Genomic DNA, 20183 nt, shown 5'->3' on the forward strand with positions numbered 1-20183 from the left:
TTTATTATCCTAAATTAGATGCACCTGTTTGAGGTCATTAGCTGCATAAAGACACCTGTCCACCCCATACAATCAGTAAGAATCCAACTGCTAACATGGCCAAGACCAAAGAGCTTTCTAAAGACACTAGAGACAAAATTGTACACCTCCACAAGGCTGGAAAGGGCTACGGGGAAATTGCCAAGCAGCTTGGTGAAAAAAGGTCCACTGTTGGAGCAATCATTAGAAAATGGAAGAAGCTAAACATGACTGTCAATCTCCCTCAGACTTTTGCTCCATGCAAGATCTCACCTCGTGGGGTTTCAATGATCCTAAGAAAGGTGAGAAATCAGCCCAGAACTACACGGGAGGAGCTGGTCAATGACCTGAAAAGAGCTGGGACCACCGTTTCCAAGGTTACTGTTGGTAATACACTAAGACGTCATGGTTTGAAATCATGCGTGGCACTGAAGGTTCCCCTGCTTAAACCAGCACATGTCCAGGCCCGTCTTCAGTTTGCCAATGACCATTTGGATGAAGATCTGTGTGGAGGAGTGGGCCAAAATCCCTCCTGCAGTGTGTGCAAACCTGGTGAAAAACTACAGGAAACGTTTGACCTCAACAAAGGCTACTGTACCAAATATTAACATTGATTTTCTCAGATGTTCAAATACTTTTTTTTTTTTTTTTTTTTTTTTTAAGATTATGTCTCTCACAGTGGACATGCACCTACGATGACAATTTCAGACCCCTCCATGATTTCTAAGTGGGAGAACTTGCAAAATAGCAGGGTGTTCAAATACTTATTTTCCTCACTGTATTTGTGATGAAATGTGGCTTAGTTATTAAGTTTAGATGAATATTTTGCCCTTGATGCCAATTATGCAGGAAATAACCCATGCATATGATATGCCAGAACAGTTTAGTTACAGATGAGAAGTCAAATGAAAACAAACTACAAATAGGCCTACTATGATTTTACCTCCCAACTAACCTAAGCCTAATATTATGGGGAATCTGTCAGATATAACTTAAATGTCGCCCCGCAGTGAACAGTTAACTTTTATCAAGTATAGTTACCCATGATAAGCTCACCCCTCCCCGTTCATGAGGGGTCTGACCATGAGACAGACAGACAGGAGAGGAAGACAGTCCTTGTGGATCAATCTACGTTCATTCACACTGACAGTCGACCAGACCGATAGCGTTCCTCAGACCACTGAATGAGTATCATTCAGTGGTCTGATTTCCTGAAACTGTCACAGTGACCAGCCGTAGATCGTGAATTGTATTTAGCTTGCAAGCTAATGTTTGCTAACATTAAGCTGGCTCTGATACAGCAAACACTTATACCAGGGCAGCAGTTACTACTAGATAACTAACGTTGACGGATTGCCCAACAGCCCATTTCAGAGGTAATTATTGTACTTTTTACTCTACTTTACAAATTAAGGATTTAACACTGTATAACGAGACTATAAAATACAGTGAATAGTTTTAAAGTACCTTAAATTCCCCAGCAGTCTTACGTCAGTTTCACCTCGATTAGCTGAGCTTACAATTCGGCAGTTAAGGGGAAAGTTAAGGGAAACTTAAATTGCTGAGCTTTTATCTAAATTGTACTGATGTGAACCAAAGACTGTGAGCGCGTGTTTGGCATTTTAAGGAAACTCCTAAGGCTGTCTGAAACTCACTTTCGAATTTGTAAAAACTGGATTATATTTGTTAAAATGCAAAAAAGGGAGATTGTACTGTGGTTCATCAGCGTCGCCAGGTAATTTTTTCCGGGGCTTTAGCCTCGGATGTTTTGACTGTAGCCCCGAATGTAACCCAATAACAGCAACAATACAAAACAAATATTTTCCATATTAATATGCAATAATTCTCATGACGCAGCCTGTCTCACAGGTCTTCAAAGAGCAGGGGCTACTCGCAATAATATTGCTACATTTTGTTTGTAGCAATATAATTGCTACACTTGCCCTCACTGTTACTGGTGAAAATGTGCCACATATAAAAAGACTTTACTACTTCAGGTATGCCTACATGTATGAAGACTCAGTAGGGATTAAATAAAATGAGAAAAGTTGATATACAGGAGACCTGTCAGTAATACAGAATGCCTGAGAGCTTTACTGCATTATATCACACTATATTTTTTATTTTGAATTGCCACCTGAAGTTTGTGTTTCCTTTTAAATAAATAAAGACACTTTCTCAAAGGATGTGTAAAACTTATTTCACCTCTGCAGACAGAAAGAGAATATGTCTCTTGTAGGTTCACTGTAGAAATTATCTAGGTGGTTCAACTTAAAAACTTAAGTTCAATTGCTGCCTTAAAAATGTGAGTAAACTCAACTTTAAGAAAAGCTTTGTTTCAAATCATGATGTTACGTTATACAATTTGTTTAATTAATGATAATTTGTTGTTTGAACTTAATACTGTGAGTTAAAACAACTATCTATGTTACATTGTGTAATATTACTGTACTCAGAATTGGCGGGACTTAATCTATAAGTGGGTGGTATTAACTGGAAGTTAAATTTCTATCAGAACTTGCTATATTTATTAGAAAACCATTTACAGAACAGCCTCAGAACTGGAGCTTCAGAGAATAGTAATTGATTTTTTTATATTCATATATTTATAGTTTATAACAAAACAGATATTGACACATTTTACTCTGATGATACTCATAGAAAGTATCTGTACCGGATACTCGTTTTAACCAAGTACTTGATAAACCCTAATAATTAGTTGATTATCTATATGTTTTTCTCAAACTCAAAAGACGCAGCACCTAGGCAATCCTCATACTCTCGCCTTTTTTTTCAACTGATAACTTACATACGTAAGTTCAATCAACATGACAAAAGTGTCAAATAGTCAACACAATGAATTAATGCAAGTTTAACTTTCTAAAACTCATACAGTTGAGTTCAAAATCCAAAACTTGTCAGAGCTATTTGAGTTAAAAAGAAGAAGTAAGTTGACATGACTAAATGGGTCTATGATTCTTTTCAGTGTTAAGACTTTCAGTGGTTTGAGCAGATCCCAGATGTCTTCCCTAAAATTAAAATGTAGACCTACACCTGGAATCAATGTGTTGGTGCCACATTCAGTGCATCATGGAACAACTTATAAGCAGCTTTAAAAAAAGCTGAATGTATGACTGAAATAGCTAAAAGTCGCTGTCAGTATTTGCTGCCCGTCATAAACAGGCCTGTAGAGACAGGTTTAAATAACTTGTTCAACTCTTCACACCAAAGTAGAGCTGCAATGATTTGTTTAATAGATTCAAAAATAGCTAAATATAAATAATTATAAATACTGTAACTATTTATTTATACCATTTTTTAAATAACAGATGCCAAACATTCCCCAGTTTGTCTTTTATGATTGTAACTTCAGTATCTTTGCATATGGATTTTGGTCTGTTGATCGAACAAGAAAGGGAAGTGTGATGGACATTTTCTTACTTGACACTCTTTTTCTGGCATTTTATAGACTCAAGATTAATCAATTCATTGAGAAAATAGTTAGCAGAGAAATCCATAATAAAAGTAGTAATTTTGTTGCAGCCCTACACTAAAGGCAAAAACTATTTTTATCTGGTCGTTGCCTTGATGTACTAAGTGGTGTATGAATATAAAATTAATTGCAAAAGAATTCCCATTTTAATGATCTGCAGACAGACTTCAGAGAGGAGGGATAAAGCCCATTGTTTTTAGTTCTGGTTATCAGTCCTGCTGGTTTTAATGCCAGCTTTACTATGACGAAGAGACAACAGAAGGGCATTAAAATAATTTGTTGGTCAATCAAACCTATGTATGGTAAAACAGAAGAAAACTGCTATCTATTTAAAAACATTACATGCCTGGGGCACAGTCAGTACACACACACCTGCACACACACACAGTAGCAGGCTCTCTTCCAGTCCCCAGCACAAGCGCTGCACAGCTTTTTTGCTTTGTAAATACTGTATGTATACAACTAAGTATCTGCACTAAAAAAAATAATTTAGAGGGACGTTAATACAATTTCTGTCCACTGAAATTCAATTTAATGACATTTCACCAGAGATACCATAATATTACACCCCTTCAAAATAAAAAATACTAAAACTGCACATTTCTATAGAAAGCTTAAATTTCTGGTAAGCTAAGTTATTTATCTTAATGCAGCCCTAACATAAAAGTGCATAAAAAACTGTATCTAACACTAAAACACACCTATCAGGCTAGCAGGGGGCAAAGTCAGTAACATTACACGCACACACACGCACAGTCTCTCACAGTTTCTACTCACCAAAAGCAATGGCAAAACTTAGACACACATTAGCATCCCCCTATAGATCTATAGAAAAGGGAAGTATCTGGGTAAAGGGTGTAATTAAAATACCTTCATTATACGGAAGAAGAAGAACAATCCGTTTTGTTTGGACCCACACTGTTTCTTCCTCAGGGCGTGGCAGGAAAGAGATGTCAACCTGACTGGAAAGTCGAGTTTCATTTTATATAGACAATTAAAGGTGTGGAAGCCAAATTACACCAACATATCACACATTAAACATATCACTAGCAGGCTGTGTGGAAAGATAATTTAATAGTCACGGTAATAATTATTACGATAGCAATAAAGATAATAATAATAATAATAATCTCCATAACATCAGCAACACTAAAAGCACTACACTTGTTTCCTCATTAAGACCTGGATGCACAAAGCATTAAATTTAGTCCAAGAAGTCTCTCTCTCTAAAGTTATTTACTGAGACGGTCACCATCTCTGATAGGCTGCTCTACATCCTCAATACCCTATGCTTTCCATTTCCTCGACTGATCTCTTTCACCCCAGGCTGAGAGCCATGCCTTTATTTAAAATTTTGAATGTTTGTGAAGCCACTAAGTTGCTTATTTTGTGGTGTGGTATTTCTAGTATAACCACTTTCTAACAGCATAGTTAATTTACAAGTAAACCTACAAATGACACTTACAACACTTCAGTAAGCAGTACAAAGGCCTAAATAATGATAATAAAGCGCTTATGTTGTGTAATAAAACTCCTGCTAAATATAGATTGACTCTGAGTGTTTTTATTGTTATATTTTTTCTCCTCAGTTGGTTTAATTAGTGTGAAGCTACACCATCTATGTCTCTAACTGGAATCCTGTCCTGCTTGTTTCAACACATATTTATGTGTTAAGAGAAGCAGTGGGAGCCTCAGTCAGTAAGTCAGTCAGTCAGTCAGTGAGTCGTGCAAGATGAGCCTGAACATCCCAGGATTGCTGGTGATGGTACTCTTCTACCTGCTGGTGCTGGCCACTGGCATTTGGGCTTCCATGAAGTCCAAGCAGGCACCGAAGAGCAGCCAGACAGACCTGACAGAGACCACTCTGCTGGGCAACAGGGGGATCAGCCTGGTGGTGGGAGTCTTCACCATGACAGGTGAGTGTGGGCCGAGGAGGTGGAAATTAAAGATATTGTCGCATTTTTGCACCTTTGAATTTCACTGTGATGCAAGTTTAAGTTTATTTATAGATATTGCAGAGTTTATGATGTCTCACAAAGTAAAGGAGACAACTTTGCAGTGAGTCTAACATTGCAAATCTACGTTATGTTACAACATTAGAGCACCTGTTTAACTGCATTTCAGCAACTAGATGACAAGACATCTTCGCACCGTTATGCGAAAACCTTCTAGAAGTCTATGTAATTACCATTGTTTGATATGTTATCTGAGCATTTTGTTTAATTAAATAGACTAGCTTTATACCTAATATTCGCAAGCTTTAACTTGTAGCTCTCACTATCTTTTTGTTGTCCCATAACAATCCTTTTGTTAATGCGTGCCCTTCCATGCTTAAATACAATTTGCAAAAAATAGACCCTCCACTGTGAAAATAAAATATCCTTTAAATGTTACTTTCCATCTATACTGAACCCAACAGTGATCTTATTAGACTTACTTGTTTGAATTTCTTATTTCTTTAGTAGATAATCATTGAAGATATTCAATTGTTGACATAGTTTGATGTGGTGTTTCAAATGTGCAATAAGATTATGATAAATTAAGGCAGTGTATAAAAGTGTATAAAATACAACATTGAATTGTTCAATGGCATAGAATATATATATATATATATATATATATATATATATATATATATATATATATACATGTTTTTTTTTTTTTTTTGTTTTGTGGACATGTTGTATTTCTCACAGGTTAGTTTAGCCTAAACAGAGGGTTAAAATGTGATGGTCTATATACTGCTGCTAATCATTTTATATATATATATACATGCTTCCTACAGCTACATTTGTTGGAGGGGGCTTCGTCGTTGGTATGTCAGAGGCCGTGTACAATCCAACTATGGGACTGATCTGGGCTGTTATGCCCGTTACATCAGCCATGTCTTTTGTTGTCGGTAAGCATTATAATAATGACACCATATGTATGTTTATGTGTACGTGTTTGCCCCTCAATTTGATATTTAATATAACATTTTTTCCAGTAGTGATATAATCCTAAGGTGCAGATGTGACATTGTACTGTCTGTCAGGGTGTCACAGCTGGCAAAAAGAATTTGGGTTTCTTATTGCTAGATGTGGTCGAGACTGGGCAGACAGATCTGTCATGTATTTGCACAAGACCATTTTGGATATTCATCACAGATTTTACACATAAACAGCTGTTTAGTGGCCTTGAGAACTACTACTGCATATGTGGAAAAAGGTTGTATACAGTGATGGAAATGGTTTTACTAGGGGAAACATACAAAAGTTACTTAAAATTAGAAAGACTACTGAGATCTATTGATTATTTTCTTGATGATGCTGCCTATTCAGCTTCCAAAAACATGTTCTCCTACCATATTCTGCCCTTCTGCTGTCATGTCGTCTCCTGTCTTCTCCAGCTTTCTTCTCATGTCCACTACATTGTTTCCTCTCCTGTCCAACAACAACAATAATCACATGAATGATTAATAACTATAAATTCACTACAGGATTAGAATTGAATATTTTAAATCTAACTTAATCTTGTTTCTAGAGCAAAGTTACTATATAGACTCTCTGCTCTGTTGAACACTGACTTTCCTCCGTCTGTGTGTGTTTGAGTTAAACTCCGACACAGACAGCAACATTTCTATTATCAGTTATAAAAACCTTAAAACAATTTCCAACACTGGTTGTATAAGGACTTTTGTGGCTAAACTGTCCGTCGTGAGTGACGGTGTTAGCCTAAATGATTAAGTTACTTTTGCAGAGATGGTATGGGCCCGGGGCAGCCTGTCAGCTGAGAACAGGAGGCTGTTTGGACAGAGTGGTGCATGCTGCATCCACAATTATTGGATGTGAGCTCCAACCTCTAGCGCCAATCTCTCCAGATGTAAAGATTACAAAAGAAAGACCTTGAAGTTCTAAAGGACCCCTCGACATGCAGCAAATGGGGCCAGGCCAGATTCAAACCCAGACTTTGGTTCCCTCATTATGTGCGTTAATGGGGGAGTGGTTTTACTATTTTTGTCTATTTTTGTATTTTGATTGCCTCACTAAGATAAATTCCAATCAATCATGTTAATATGGCATTGAGTCCTGATCTTGAATCAGTACTAAATCGTCTCTTTTAAACAGACAAAATGCAGGAATACATACTCACAAATCTGCCTACCTTTGTGTGATTCACTTGTTAAGGTGGACTTTTCTTCGCTAAGAGAATGAGAGACAGAAAATATGTGACAATGATGGACCCTTTCCAGATCAAGTATGGAAATGTAATAAGTGGAGTTCTATCTGTGGCACTGCTGATATCTGACATCATCTGGGTCACAGGAACTCTAATTGGTTTAGGTAAGTGACACTGATGTCAGTTTTCTCTAAAAGTCTTAACTCATTTTGTCAATAATACAATTATACATCCTACCATTTTTTATTTATATAAATGAATATACATGATTTCCAGGATATTGTCATTCTTTTGATCAGAAGGACGTTATTAAACGTGCCTTTAACTTGCTACTAACAAACACTGCTGTTATTATGAACCATTGGAATTTCCAGGAAAGAAACAAGTATCTTGTATTTGGGCCAGTATTATAAATTTAAATAAATAAATTTATTCATTTAGCTGACGCTTTTATCCATAGTGACTTACAATTGCTATACATGTCAGAGGTCACACGCCTCTGGAGCAACTAGGGGTTAAGTGTCTTGCTCAGGGACACAATGGTGGATGGGTCACAGTGGGGGACTGAATCCAGGTCTCTCACACCAAAGGCATGTGTGTCTTATCCATTGCGCCATCACCCCCCTATATCATGCTAAACAGAAATTGTGTTAAATGTATTAAATTTGTATATGAATCTGCATTTATGTGATTATGTACCTATATAGGTGCAACAATGAGTGTGATCCTGGATATTTCCTACACTCTCTGCATTTGGATCTCTGCCACAGTAGCCATTATCTACACACTGCTGGGAGGCCTCTACTCTGTGGCCTACACAGACGTCATACAGTTAACCCTCATTTTTGTTAGTTTGGTGAGTTCCTTGCATAGGAAATCCTTTCTTCCATAGGCCCTTAAGGGACAAAATATCTTATTTCATATTATTTCTTATGAAAAGCCTATGGTACTTCCCTCCTATCCTGCCATGCCTCTACTCTTCTGCTCATCAAACAAGTATATCAGCATGGATGGTCTGAAACTGAACAATCATAACACTACCTTACTTTATCAAGGGAATATGCATTCTTTAAAATGTTTGTCTGTGGCTCATTGTCTTTTCTACAGTGGCTATCTGTCCCCTTCGTCCTGATGAACCCCCATTCAGCTGACATCACCAAGACCGCTTACAACTTTACCTACCAGGCTCCCTGGATTGGTTCAGTGAAGAAAGAAAGAGCGTGGGTGTGGATTGATAATTTCTTATTATTGGTAAGGACTACATTCAGTAATTTTGTACTATAGGAATAGGTTGAATGAATAGGCAGTAGTTTGCAATGCAATTAGGCCTTTTCCTTAGAAGAAATATTTACAGCTTTGAGCATCCTGGCTCACAGTCACACAGCTTACTGGGACACTTGAATATAACACAGCCATTGTTAAGGTTAAGGCGCTAAAGGTATGGTCACATTTCTGGTGCAGGGTATGAACAAATATTGATCAGAGAACTATAAACAGTGTATGAGAGCAATACTACAGTTTGTAGTTTGGTAGTGTGATACAATACTAAAAATTGTGATAAAAGTGTTAGCAGATATTTTGAAATTGGAAAAGGAGTTTCAACAATCAAGGTCTAAAGAAGTACACCATTTATTGGTAAATATAAAGCTTAGATATAATACTTTGCAAAACATTCTGAGAAGCAGGGGCAAAGGTACTATGAGAGGGCGCACAAAATTCTGTCTTGGCAATTGAGAAAAGAAGAGAGCTCTAGGACGATCAACTCAATCCAAACTGAAACAGGTTCTGTATCATATAACCCAACAGAAATTAACGATGCATTCGAACAGTTTTACACACATTTGTACACATCAGAACTACCGGAAAATCTTGTTAACACTGATGAATTTTTGTCCATGATTGAACTGCCCAAACTTGGCCAGGAAGATCAAAATAGTCTTGATCTGCCATTTACCCAAAAAGAAACTGAAAAAAGACAACGATATGAACGATCAACACTGTTCCTGTAAAGCTGGGTAGGCCTCTGTTCATTATTACAATCATTAAAAAGCAGTACAGTAGGGCTTTATTACATTCCATTGAGTAGGAAGTTAGCTAGCGTTAGCTAACTAACATTAACGTTACATTAGGAATGATCCACAGCCGACAATTTTCTGGATTTATTTTAGGTTTTGCCCCAGGAACAGCGTTTGACCATATCTTAGAAAAATACAGCCAAAAAAAGCTAGAAAATGACTCTTTTTACATTAGAGTCAATGGAGCGCATCCACAAAGTGTCCGACTTCAGTTAGCGAGTCCTATACTGCACTGTGATTGGCTAGCTTTGTATTTGGGGAGTGTTTTAGCGAAGGGTCCATTGTAAAGTACCCTGGATATCCATGGGAAAGCTAACATGGGACTATGGCTCAGGGGGACTTCAATTACCAAATTTTAAAATCTACCACTTGGCAGCTCAAATGAGGTTCATCTCATCCATTATTGAGGGAGACGCCCCTTCCTGGACAAAAATCGGACTGCACCCCATGAAAGAAAAGGTCTGCAGTGACTTCATTTACAAACATAATTCTGGAACTGTACACAGGAGGACGGATAACATCTGATAAAAAGTTGGTATGAGGTTCACAAAAGTCTTGGATTGAAGGTAGGACTGTCACCTAAAACACCTTTAAAGCAAAATAAGCTTATACCAATGACTCGTGATAATAAGATTCTGGATATATGGCATCATAGGAGAACACTTGGAGAATTGCTTTGACAAGGGACTTTTCATGTCATTTGAGCACCTGAAGAGGAAATATAACCTGTCCAATCAAACCTTTTATTGTTATCTCCAACTAAGATCCTTTCTGAGAGCTAATTTAGGTCCTGAAATGACTCTGCGTCATGAATTGTTGTTGAAAGATTTCTTTATGATGGGAACACATACAAATTTATTTCCAAAATGTATTGCCTGTTGATGAATGAGGGCCCAAAACCATGTGTGCATAAATCTAGAATGAAATGGGAGTCAGATCTCAATGTTGCAATTGATTAACAGCTTTGGACAGAATTATGTCACAACAGCCTGTCAACTATTATCAGTGCCCGATACAGATTGATTAACTATAATATTCTACATCAACTATACGTTTCCCCAGAAAAATTACACTCAATCAAATCTAACCTGTCAGAAATGTGCTTCAGATGTAATATTGAAGTTGGCTCCTTTTTGCACTGTACCTGGCTGTGTATGAAAGTTTTTGGCATGATATCAGCTCCACTCTAACCAGGATCACAGGAGGTAATGTTCCTGTGGACCCTGAACTTTGTTTATTGGGAACTTTACAAGTATTCCCATTCTCTAAACAATCAGAATCAGAATCAGAAATACTTTATTGATCCCCGAGGGGAAATTCTTTTGTCACAATTGCACACTTGTCAAAGATAGATAGATAAAGAGAATATAAATATAATAGTATAAATATAAAATATAAATGCACAACTCAAATTCATTGAAATTGCTCTATGTGTGGCTAAGAAGTGCATTGCAGTGTCATGGAAATCTGGCTCCCTTCTTCTTATTGACAGGTGGTCTGTTGAGATGAATAGCTGTATTCCCCTAGAAAAAATCACTTATTGTCTCAGGAAACGATATAACACCTTTTTGAAAATTTGGCAGCCATATTTAGACCACATCGGTATATCCCATACTCCAAGCACTTAATGTCGTTTGTATTGACCCAGCACACTGACCTTTTTTTTTGTTTGTTTGTTTCTTTTTTGGGGGAGGGGGGTAAAGTAAAATGTTTTACCTTTTGTTATGTCTCTATACCGTTTGTATACTGACCTGTTTGTATGCATTATGTATATAAAACTGAAAAATAAAATATTTAAAAAATAACAAAGTGTTTCTATCGAGCAACCTAGCACATCCACTCAGTCAAAGTTGAACAAAGGTGAAATCTGACCTGCCAGTCCCCCGGAGCTGGCTGGAGGTTGTAACAAAAACGGAACGTGCTTGAATTCGTCTCTCTGACGGGCTTCAATCAAAGTGAATGAGAAACAGAGTGAATATTCATAGCACAGATGTGTAATGTTACTATCTTTTGTGTCTTAATGTCAATTGTAAAAACAGCCTATCATGGGATCAATAAGAAAACTTTACCCTTGGGCATCCTAAATCTAGGGGTTTGTGACGCTGATGTAATTTCCCCCGTTCAAGTCCAGCTGAGGGACCTCCTCACTCTTCACTCACTCTGCAACCCTCACTTTCCATCACGTCTCTGCTTTTGCTATCAAAATGAATGATGTTATATATTTAATGTACTATTACTTTTAAATTAGTAAAGGTGACACAAGACTAGATTATGCTATGCAAATCATGGCTGCTGGTAAATTTTGTCTACCAAAATGTAAGCCGGAAGGTGAACTGGTAAAGCAATCTTGTCACAGTGTGCAAAACCTAGGGAGAAGGAGGACATTAAATCAACTGCATTTCCCTGTTATTTATTGTGTGACGTGAAATTCCACTGATTTTGGTCGCATGGCCACTAAAAAATGAAGTGACTCAAGCAAGAATAACTTCCATTGTGGTCAATGATGTTTTTCCTAAGGCTCTTAGTAACCTGGGATATCAGGACTTCCACCAGAGGACCCTGTCAGCCTGCTCTGGAGCCACAGCCAGGATCACCTGCTTTATTGCAGCTCTTCTCATCTTCATACTCGGAATCCCATCTGTGTTGATCGGAGCAGTCGCAGCATCAACAGGTACGGAAAAATAATAAAATAGAAAACAATAGTGAGAACTTGATAATTTATGTTATGTGTTGTTAACATGCTTGGTGTCAGACTGGAACGTGACTACATTTGGCTCCCCGTCCCCATACGAGCGTGGAGATGCCAGTCAGATTCTGCCCATTGCTCTGCAGAATCTCACCCCAAACTACATCTCCATCATCGGTATCGGAGCTATAGCTGCTGCCGTCATGTCATCAACAGACTCGGCTCTGTTGTCAGCCGCCTCCATCTTCACATCCAATATCTACAAGAAGATCCTGAGGACCAAGGTAAGAGGATACCGGAGGGGAGGAATAAAGTGGTAATTTTTTTTCTGTGTCAGCATCCAGTCTTTTTTTCCCCTGCAGGCATCAGATCGGGAGCTTCAGTGGGTGATACGTGTGACAGTGGTGTTGGGGGCTTGGCTGGCACATCGCTCACCTTCCTACACAACAGTATCATGTTTTTCTGGATCCTGGGCTCAGACATAACCTATAGCATTATGTTCCCTCAGCTCGTCTGTGTCCTCTTCTTTAACATCTGTAATGGCTACGGCTCCATCATGGGATTACTAGTCGGACTGTTGTTGAGACTGCTGAGTGGTGAGCCAATGCTAGGCTTGCCTATTGTTCTTCACCTCCCAGGTTGCACTCTTGAGGAGGGAGTATATGTCCAGCGTGCTCCTGTTAGGACCATCTGTGTTGTCCACCATCTTTGCCACTTTGATATTCTCCTACGTGGTTTCGCTGCTCTTCAATAAAGAACTGATCCCTGAGAGTTGGGACGTATTTAAAGTAAAAACCCACAAACCACCACAGGAACAAATATTAATGAGTAATGGCACCACCACAAAAGACGAGGAGGAGAACCTTGAAGTTCAGAATGGGACTGAGTTAATGTTGACCAGAGAAATGACTTAATGGGATGCTAACATGTTTTGTATGGAGCTATAATTATCATGTCTCTTGTTTGTATACCAAATACTTTGCTTTGACAGTCCTGGAAAGTATATTTGCTGAAGTACTGTAGTTAAGTACAATGTTGAGGTACTTGAATATACTTGAGTTTTCCCATTTTTTTTTTTTTTACTTAATAGTTCTTCTCCCCTTTATTTCAGAGTTACTAGTTACTTTTGCACATTCAATCAAATTAGTGAAATTACAAAAGATAACAGATACATTTATTACGTATTGTTATGGGTTAAGATAAGACTTTATTGATCCCTGCAAGCTCCCCAGCAGTATATAGATTAATCAAAATCAGCCCCAACTTTTACCCTCTGCAACATGAAGTGACAAAAACATTGATGAATGAGTAATTCTAATCCAATTCAACAAAATTCCTTTGTTTTTGCTGTTCGCTGAAGACATTTGGGTATAAGATCAAAAGATGTGTATGAGACAATAGTTCAGAATTTCAGCTTTTATTTCCTGGTTTTAACATCTAGATGTGTTAAACAACTTAGGACATATCACCATCTGTATTAGACCACAGCATTCTTAGGTGAGCAAAAGTATTGGAACAAATAATCTTAAAGTAAATAACATTTAATATTTGGTGGCATAACCCTTGCTTGCAATAACTGCCTCAAGGCTGCGACCCATCGACATCACCAAACTGTTGCATTCTTCATTGTGATGCTATTCCAGGCTTTTACCGCAGCTTCTTTTAGTTCTTGTTTGTTTCGGGGTGTTTCTCCCTTCAGTCTCCTCTTAAGGAGGTGAAATGCAGCTCTATTGGGTTAAGGTCAGGTGATTGACTTGGCCAGTCTAAAACCTTCCACTTTTTCCCCCCCGATGAAGTCCATTGTTTTGTTGGCAGTGTGCTTTGGGTCATTGTCCTGCTGCATGATAAACTTCCTCCTGATTAGTTTCAATGCATTTCTCCTTAAATTGGCAGACAAAATGTTTCTGTCCACTTCTGAATGGATTCTGCTGCCACCATCATCAGTTACATCATCAATAAATATTAATGAGCCTGTTCCAGAAGCAGCCATGCACGCCCAAGCCATGACTTTACCTCCACCATGCTTCACAGATGAGCTTGTACGCTTCAGATCATAAGCAGTTCCTTTCTTTCTCCACACTTTGGCCTTTCCATCACTTTGCTAGAGATTAATTTTGGTCTCATCAGTCCACAAGATTTTGTTCCAGAACTTTTGCAGCTCATCTCTGTACTTCTTGCAAATTTCCATCTGGCCTTCCGATTCTTCCTGCTGATGAGTGGTTTGCATCTTGCAGTGTGGCCTCTATATTTCTGCTCTCTGAGTCTTCTTGGAACAGTGGATTGTGATACCTTCACCCCTGCACTGTAGCGCTCGTTGGTGATGTCACTTACTGATGTTTTGGGGGTTTTCTTCACAGCTCTCTATTTCTTTCACCAACTACTGTTGTTTTCCTTGGCCGACCTGTTCAACGTCTGTTGCTCAGTACACCAGTAGTTTCTTTCTTTTTGAGGGCATTCCAAATTGTTGTACTTGCTATGCCCAATGTTGCTCACTTGAAAAATGGGTGGATTCAAACAAAGGGTGGTATGTCCTGAGTTGTTTAACACATATAGATGTGAATACCACGACATGAGAGCTGAAATTCTGAACTCTCATACTCATCTTTTGATCTTAAACCCACTTGTCTTCAGTGAACAACAAAAACTTAGGAATTTGCCTTACCGTTCCAATACTTTTGGAAGGGGCTGTATGTTATGGCAGAAAATTGTGTCCTCTTACATTTAATCTGTTATGTATGATCTTTTAATATTATCATTATTATTACTTATTATTATTGTTATAGATATGTATTGTGTTTTATCCTTAACCTTTCCTCTCCCATACTCCTTATGTTGGTCTGTCCACATTTACTAGGGTTTAGGTCAGAGCTGTGAGATTGTTTTGGTGTTTTCCCTCTCTTGTTGTTCCTCACCTCTCATGGAATGTTCATTTAAGGCTGAGAGAGGATCTCTGTTCCCCAAAACATAGAAACCTAGACTGTGTAAATGATGATGCATCCCTTTGCTCGGGGGCCAGACGCCCGATGCCGCCTTAGGCGGCAGGTCTCTGGACCAGCTGTATATGTGTTTTAGTACTTCTCTGTTTATTCTCTTTTGTTAAATAAATTCTTCAAAGACAAAGGTTGGTTGTTACTCAATTCAATTGTTACTCAAGAACTTCCACTCACCCTACGATGGACTGGACTATGAGTGATGCCCATCACCAGCTGGAGCCTCACGCAGACGCACACACACATTGATGTACATAGGCTATATGAGCATAATTATATTTTTGCATTATTTTTTTAATACCTTTACTGGTTTTAATATAATTCCTAATTGTTCAAAGTATTAAGTCAAATATCTAGTAGTAGTAAAGACTCCAATCAATTGTCTCTCACAAATAGTCTGACAGATTCTTTATCCTGGTTGTTCATATTTATGTTATAATAAATTTAATATAATTTGGGATGAACTTTGGGATGTAATTTTGAATGTTGTGTGGTTTACACAGTAAAATAAATTTCAACCTTTACTGATTAAACCGATTTCATTTTGTCATTATCAGCCAGCATTGTTTACAATGTAAAGATAGCTTATTGATGATTAACATGATTTCAAAACATGCAACTTATTTAGCTTAGGTATCATCAGAAGGTATGCTTTCACAAAGAGTTCAGGTAACCTTTCTCAAATATGTCCATTTTGGAGGAAAGCAATGCAGTGTTTATTTTAAACCATGTATCTTAATAGCCTGCAGATGCCTTTTCAGAATCAGAAGGAGCTTTATTGTCAAGTAGTGTTTTACACATACAAGGAATTTGCTGTGGTGATATGTGGAAAAACATAAATATGGAATAAGGTAAGTTTTTGTAGCAGCTTGTATAGTGTAGTGTTTTGGGGTAACATATATATTATCGCAGGAGTCCGGAAGGATAGTTTTGGATAAATAAATAAAAAGTTTCCAGCCAGGGAATAAATGACAAGCTGTGTTTTCCCTGAATTGACTGAAACACGTTTGTGTCAGGTTGCCTTTGGCCTGGATTTAGGATGACATGGTAAAACAAAGCTTTGTAGAAACAAGGGTAGGCTCGCTATCAATACTACACCGACTGAAGGGGTCATAAAAAGACAATTGAGGCTTAAACTGTTCACTGATGACCATGTAAAGATAGTTGTTCCACTTATGGTGATTTCTTACTTTCTTTGTGTTTGTATGTTCTATTTTAGGAGATACTTTAATCTGACAGTGATGATAAATAAAATGCAAATTAATTATTTATGTCAAATTTGATCTAAAATCATCAATCAATAGATGTTACAAGCTATAACCTAGAGTAGCTCAAATTTTAGTAAATGTAGTCAATTTACTTGATCAGTCTGGGACTTTTGTGTTGAGTTTTTCATGCTTGTCTGTGGTTACTTTCTGTCTTTGGGTGGCTACAATCACAGTAAAGTAGATCAGTGCTGAATTAGTGTGGTCTGTTCTTCTTCTGTACTGATTGGGTGACAACAGTTCAAATTTAGTGGCTGTAAAATCCACAGGGCGGAGCTCATTATCATTTTAGAAAACGCCATTGTTTACGCCGCATGTTTAGTTAACAAAACGCCGCTTTTTACGGCGTGTCAAAATAAAACGCCATTTGTTTTAAACGCCATTTTGTTAGCAAAACATGCTACAAGAGTGACGTTTTTGGACCTTGATTTCATCAAAGTGAATGAAAAATATACTATATGGATTGTTTAATCTATGGTTTTAGTATTGTTTTATTAACGAGGTTTGTGTAGAGCAAGCTTGCACTTAGAAAACGTTTTTATAGGCTTACGTTATGTGATATCGAACGTTGTATTATTCATTGCACTCAGTTGAGAATGTCTAACGTTACACAAGACGAGCATTTAGTTTCACTCGTAAAGCAAACATTTATTTTGCGATAGTCTGTTATAACTGACCACGTAGTCGATCACTTTGTCATCCATGTTACTGTTTAGAAGCTAGATTCAGACAGACTGTCACCTTTTTCACGTAAACTGCTCCTACATACGCCATCGATACTGTATCAACATCACTGTAATCTCCTTGACTCGAAATGTACATTAAACTGAATGCAGCATTGTAGACAATATTTTGTCCTTGTAATCCATGTTTCCATTGCATGGCCTTTGGATATTGCTGGAAATTGTCCCCTCCTTAAAGGGTAAATTATTATCATAACAATTTAATAATGCATTGCATTTAAACTTTTCTTACACAAAAAGCGATAACAGTAGCCTACTGGTCCTACCAGGCTGGACATGCAGTCTGCCGAAATATGTTTCCCCCTTTATAATGCACAGATGATTTGTGTATACTTCACATCATGACTAATAACAAGGTTGAATATGGGGACGTTTCTATTTTCTCTTTTTTCTTTTCTTTTTTCTTTTTTCTATTTGTCTCCCCCCTTTATAATGCACAGATGATGGCCTACTATCAAGTATTTAATTTTGTGTATTGTTCACATCATGACTAATAACAGGGGTGAATATGGAGACGTTTCTATTTTCCCAGCAGTAGTTATAGTGGAATACAAATAATTTCAGTCTATATATTCAACCTGCCATAAAATGTATGACAACGGCAACGGCGCTACTTGTAGCGACGCTACTGCCCAACACTGGAAATATCATGGTGAAGTTGTTCCAGACAGGACCATGTAAATGGTATTTGAACACATTTTCAATCCATCCAAATGACATGGATGATTAAATTGCAACATAAACTTTTATTTAGTATTTATGTAGTTATTTGTAAGTCATATAGCATATTGATATAAGGGCTTCTGTCAAGGCTTTCAAGCTGGAGACACTTCAAGGTGGACTTAATCCACAGTATAGTTTCAGTTTTACATGTTCTCACTAATATGAGTAGAAGTCCATGCAACTATCCAAAAATAAGACTTGATGCAGGCAATTAAAGGCTAACATGGTTTAAAAATACTCAATAAAAAGCTGTTTCAAACCAAAAGAAATACTAAACCAAAAATCAGTCACACAAAAAAAGGTTCCTGCAGCTATTCTTTACTAATTATTGAATCACAGATGTTTGAAATGTATGATGGTTAATAGCATGTCAATGTAATACAATGTAATAATAATTTTTTTTGGCTTTATTGCCAAAACATGCGTTACCTCTGACATTGGCTAAATACAGATATTGGAAGATGGAGATTTTGGGGTTTTGGATTTAAGAGCAGCATACCATGATCCACCTGGTCCAAACAACCAGACCAGGGTGCGGTGATCGCTCAGAGGAGAGAAAAGAGAGCCAGGAGAGGAGCCATGCTGGCCCAGCTTGGGTTCAATTCTGCTCCTAAAAAGCCAGTCTGGACAAAATGGGAATCATTTTCCCATATGTCAGGCTGTTTATTGTGAAGATGAAACTTTCATATAATCATCTGGTTGCTGCTGTTTGCATTCACCCCAGATGCCAATTCAAAAAATACACTGTGTAATGTTTGGGGTGTATACGTGTCTGTATATATGTATATAAATAATTGTAAATATTGTTTTGTTTTATTTTGTTACCATATTTTAATATAGGCCAGCACTTTATGTTATCTTTTTCTCCATGTTGCTCACTCAGCATAATTTTGTTTTGTTTTTTTAAAAACAAAAAACAAGCAATTAAGAAAGATAAAAGCAATAACAAAATAAGAAAGAAGTATTCTCTTTTTTTCTTGTACTATCTTCTCTATCAATCACTTTCTTTTTGCATAAAATAGTCCCCATCGTTGGTCTCCACTGTTGGAACGTGCCAGTTTTTCTCTCAATCCATTTACTATTGCAAAATAGTCCTCTTCAGATAATTCCTGCAAGGGATGAAGAACAGTCAGGTTGGAACCCAACATGGATATGTGTGTAAGTATAACCTTGTAATTTTGACACCATTTCTGTGTGTGTGTGTGTGTGTGTGTGTGTGTGTGTGTGTGTGTGTGTGTGTGTGTGCACACGCACATGTGTGCATGCTAACCTCAATGAATTCACCCTTGATGGCCTCTGCTCTCTGCAGCTCTGTCTTAATGACCTGGATGAACTGGTCTGTCCGGTCTTCTGTCTCAACGTTGCAGAAACCAGCTTCCTCAATGAACTACAGGACAGAAGAGGTAAAGTACAGTGGGAACAGCAACAGCAGCTGACAGACATTATTAACACATTAGCACCACATAGTGCACACAGCCACACCATTTGTGCATTTGAGCTTTCTGTACAGTAGAAGACTTTTTATGAGTTACTCAATATGGGTGTGTCATTTGTGTGCTGTGTATCTGTGTACTACCCTGTCTTGTGTCTCTGCCTGAAACCCTGTAGTTTGGGTTACGATCACTGTGATCTGGGACTTTAATGTTCTCATCTGCCAGTCTCCTGGATTATTGTTTCGTCTGTCGTTTAGTTGGACTTTTCGGACTATTCACTCTTTGTTTATTTTGAAACCCTACCTGCAACCATAAATTGTATATTTTGTGTTTGAATTATTAAATAATCAAGAGAACTGATTTCGGCCCACTACCTGAGCTCACTGCATCAAACGTGACAAATGGCAAAGAGGACTAAAGTGCTGAACTCCCCCCAAGGGCAGTGTAGTCCTTTTATGAACTATTACATAATTAGGCTCTACTGTATATTTACCTTGCCATACTGTGAGGGAGTATAGAGGACGTAGCCTCTCTGTTTGACGTAGGCCTCAAACACTGGTCTTCTCCCCACAGCAGTAATCACTGATAAGCAATTGGCC

At 37.8% G+C, this 20183-nt stretch overlaps 1 pseudogene; it reads left to right on the top strand.

Annotated features, from left to right (window-relative positions):
- The first annotated feature begins 5104 nt into the window (after positions 1 to 5104).
- LOC119888418 lies at positions 5105 to 13344 on the top strand (annotated as a pseudogene).
- The last annotated feature ends 6839 nt before the right edge of the window (positions 13345 to 20183 follow it).

Source organism: Micropterus salmoides, unplaced genomic scaffold (genome assembly GCF_014851395.1).
Source record: "Micropterus salmoides isolate LMB-PRFRI ecotype aquatic unplaced genomic scaffold, ASM1485139v1 Ms_hic_scaffold_5, whole genome shotgun sequence".
Lineage (NCBI taxonomy): Eukaryota > Metazoa > Chordata > Actinopteri > Centrarchiformes > Centrarchidae > Micropterus > Micropterus salmoides.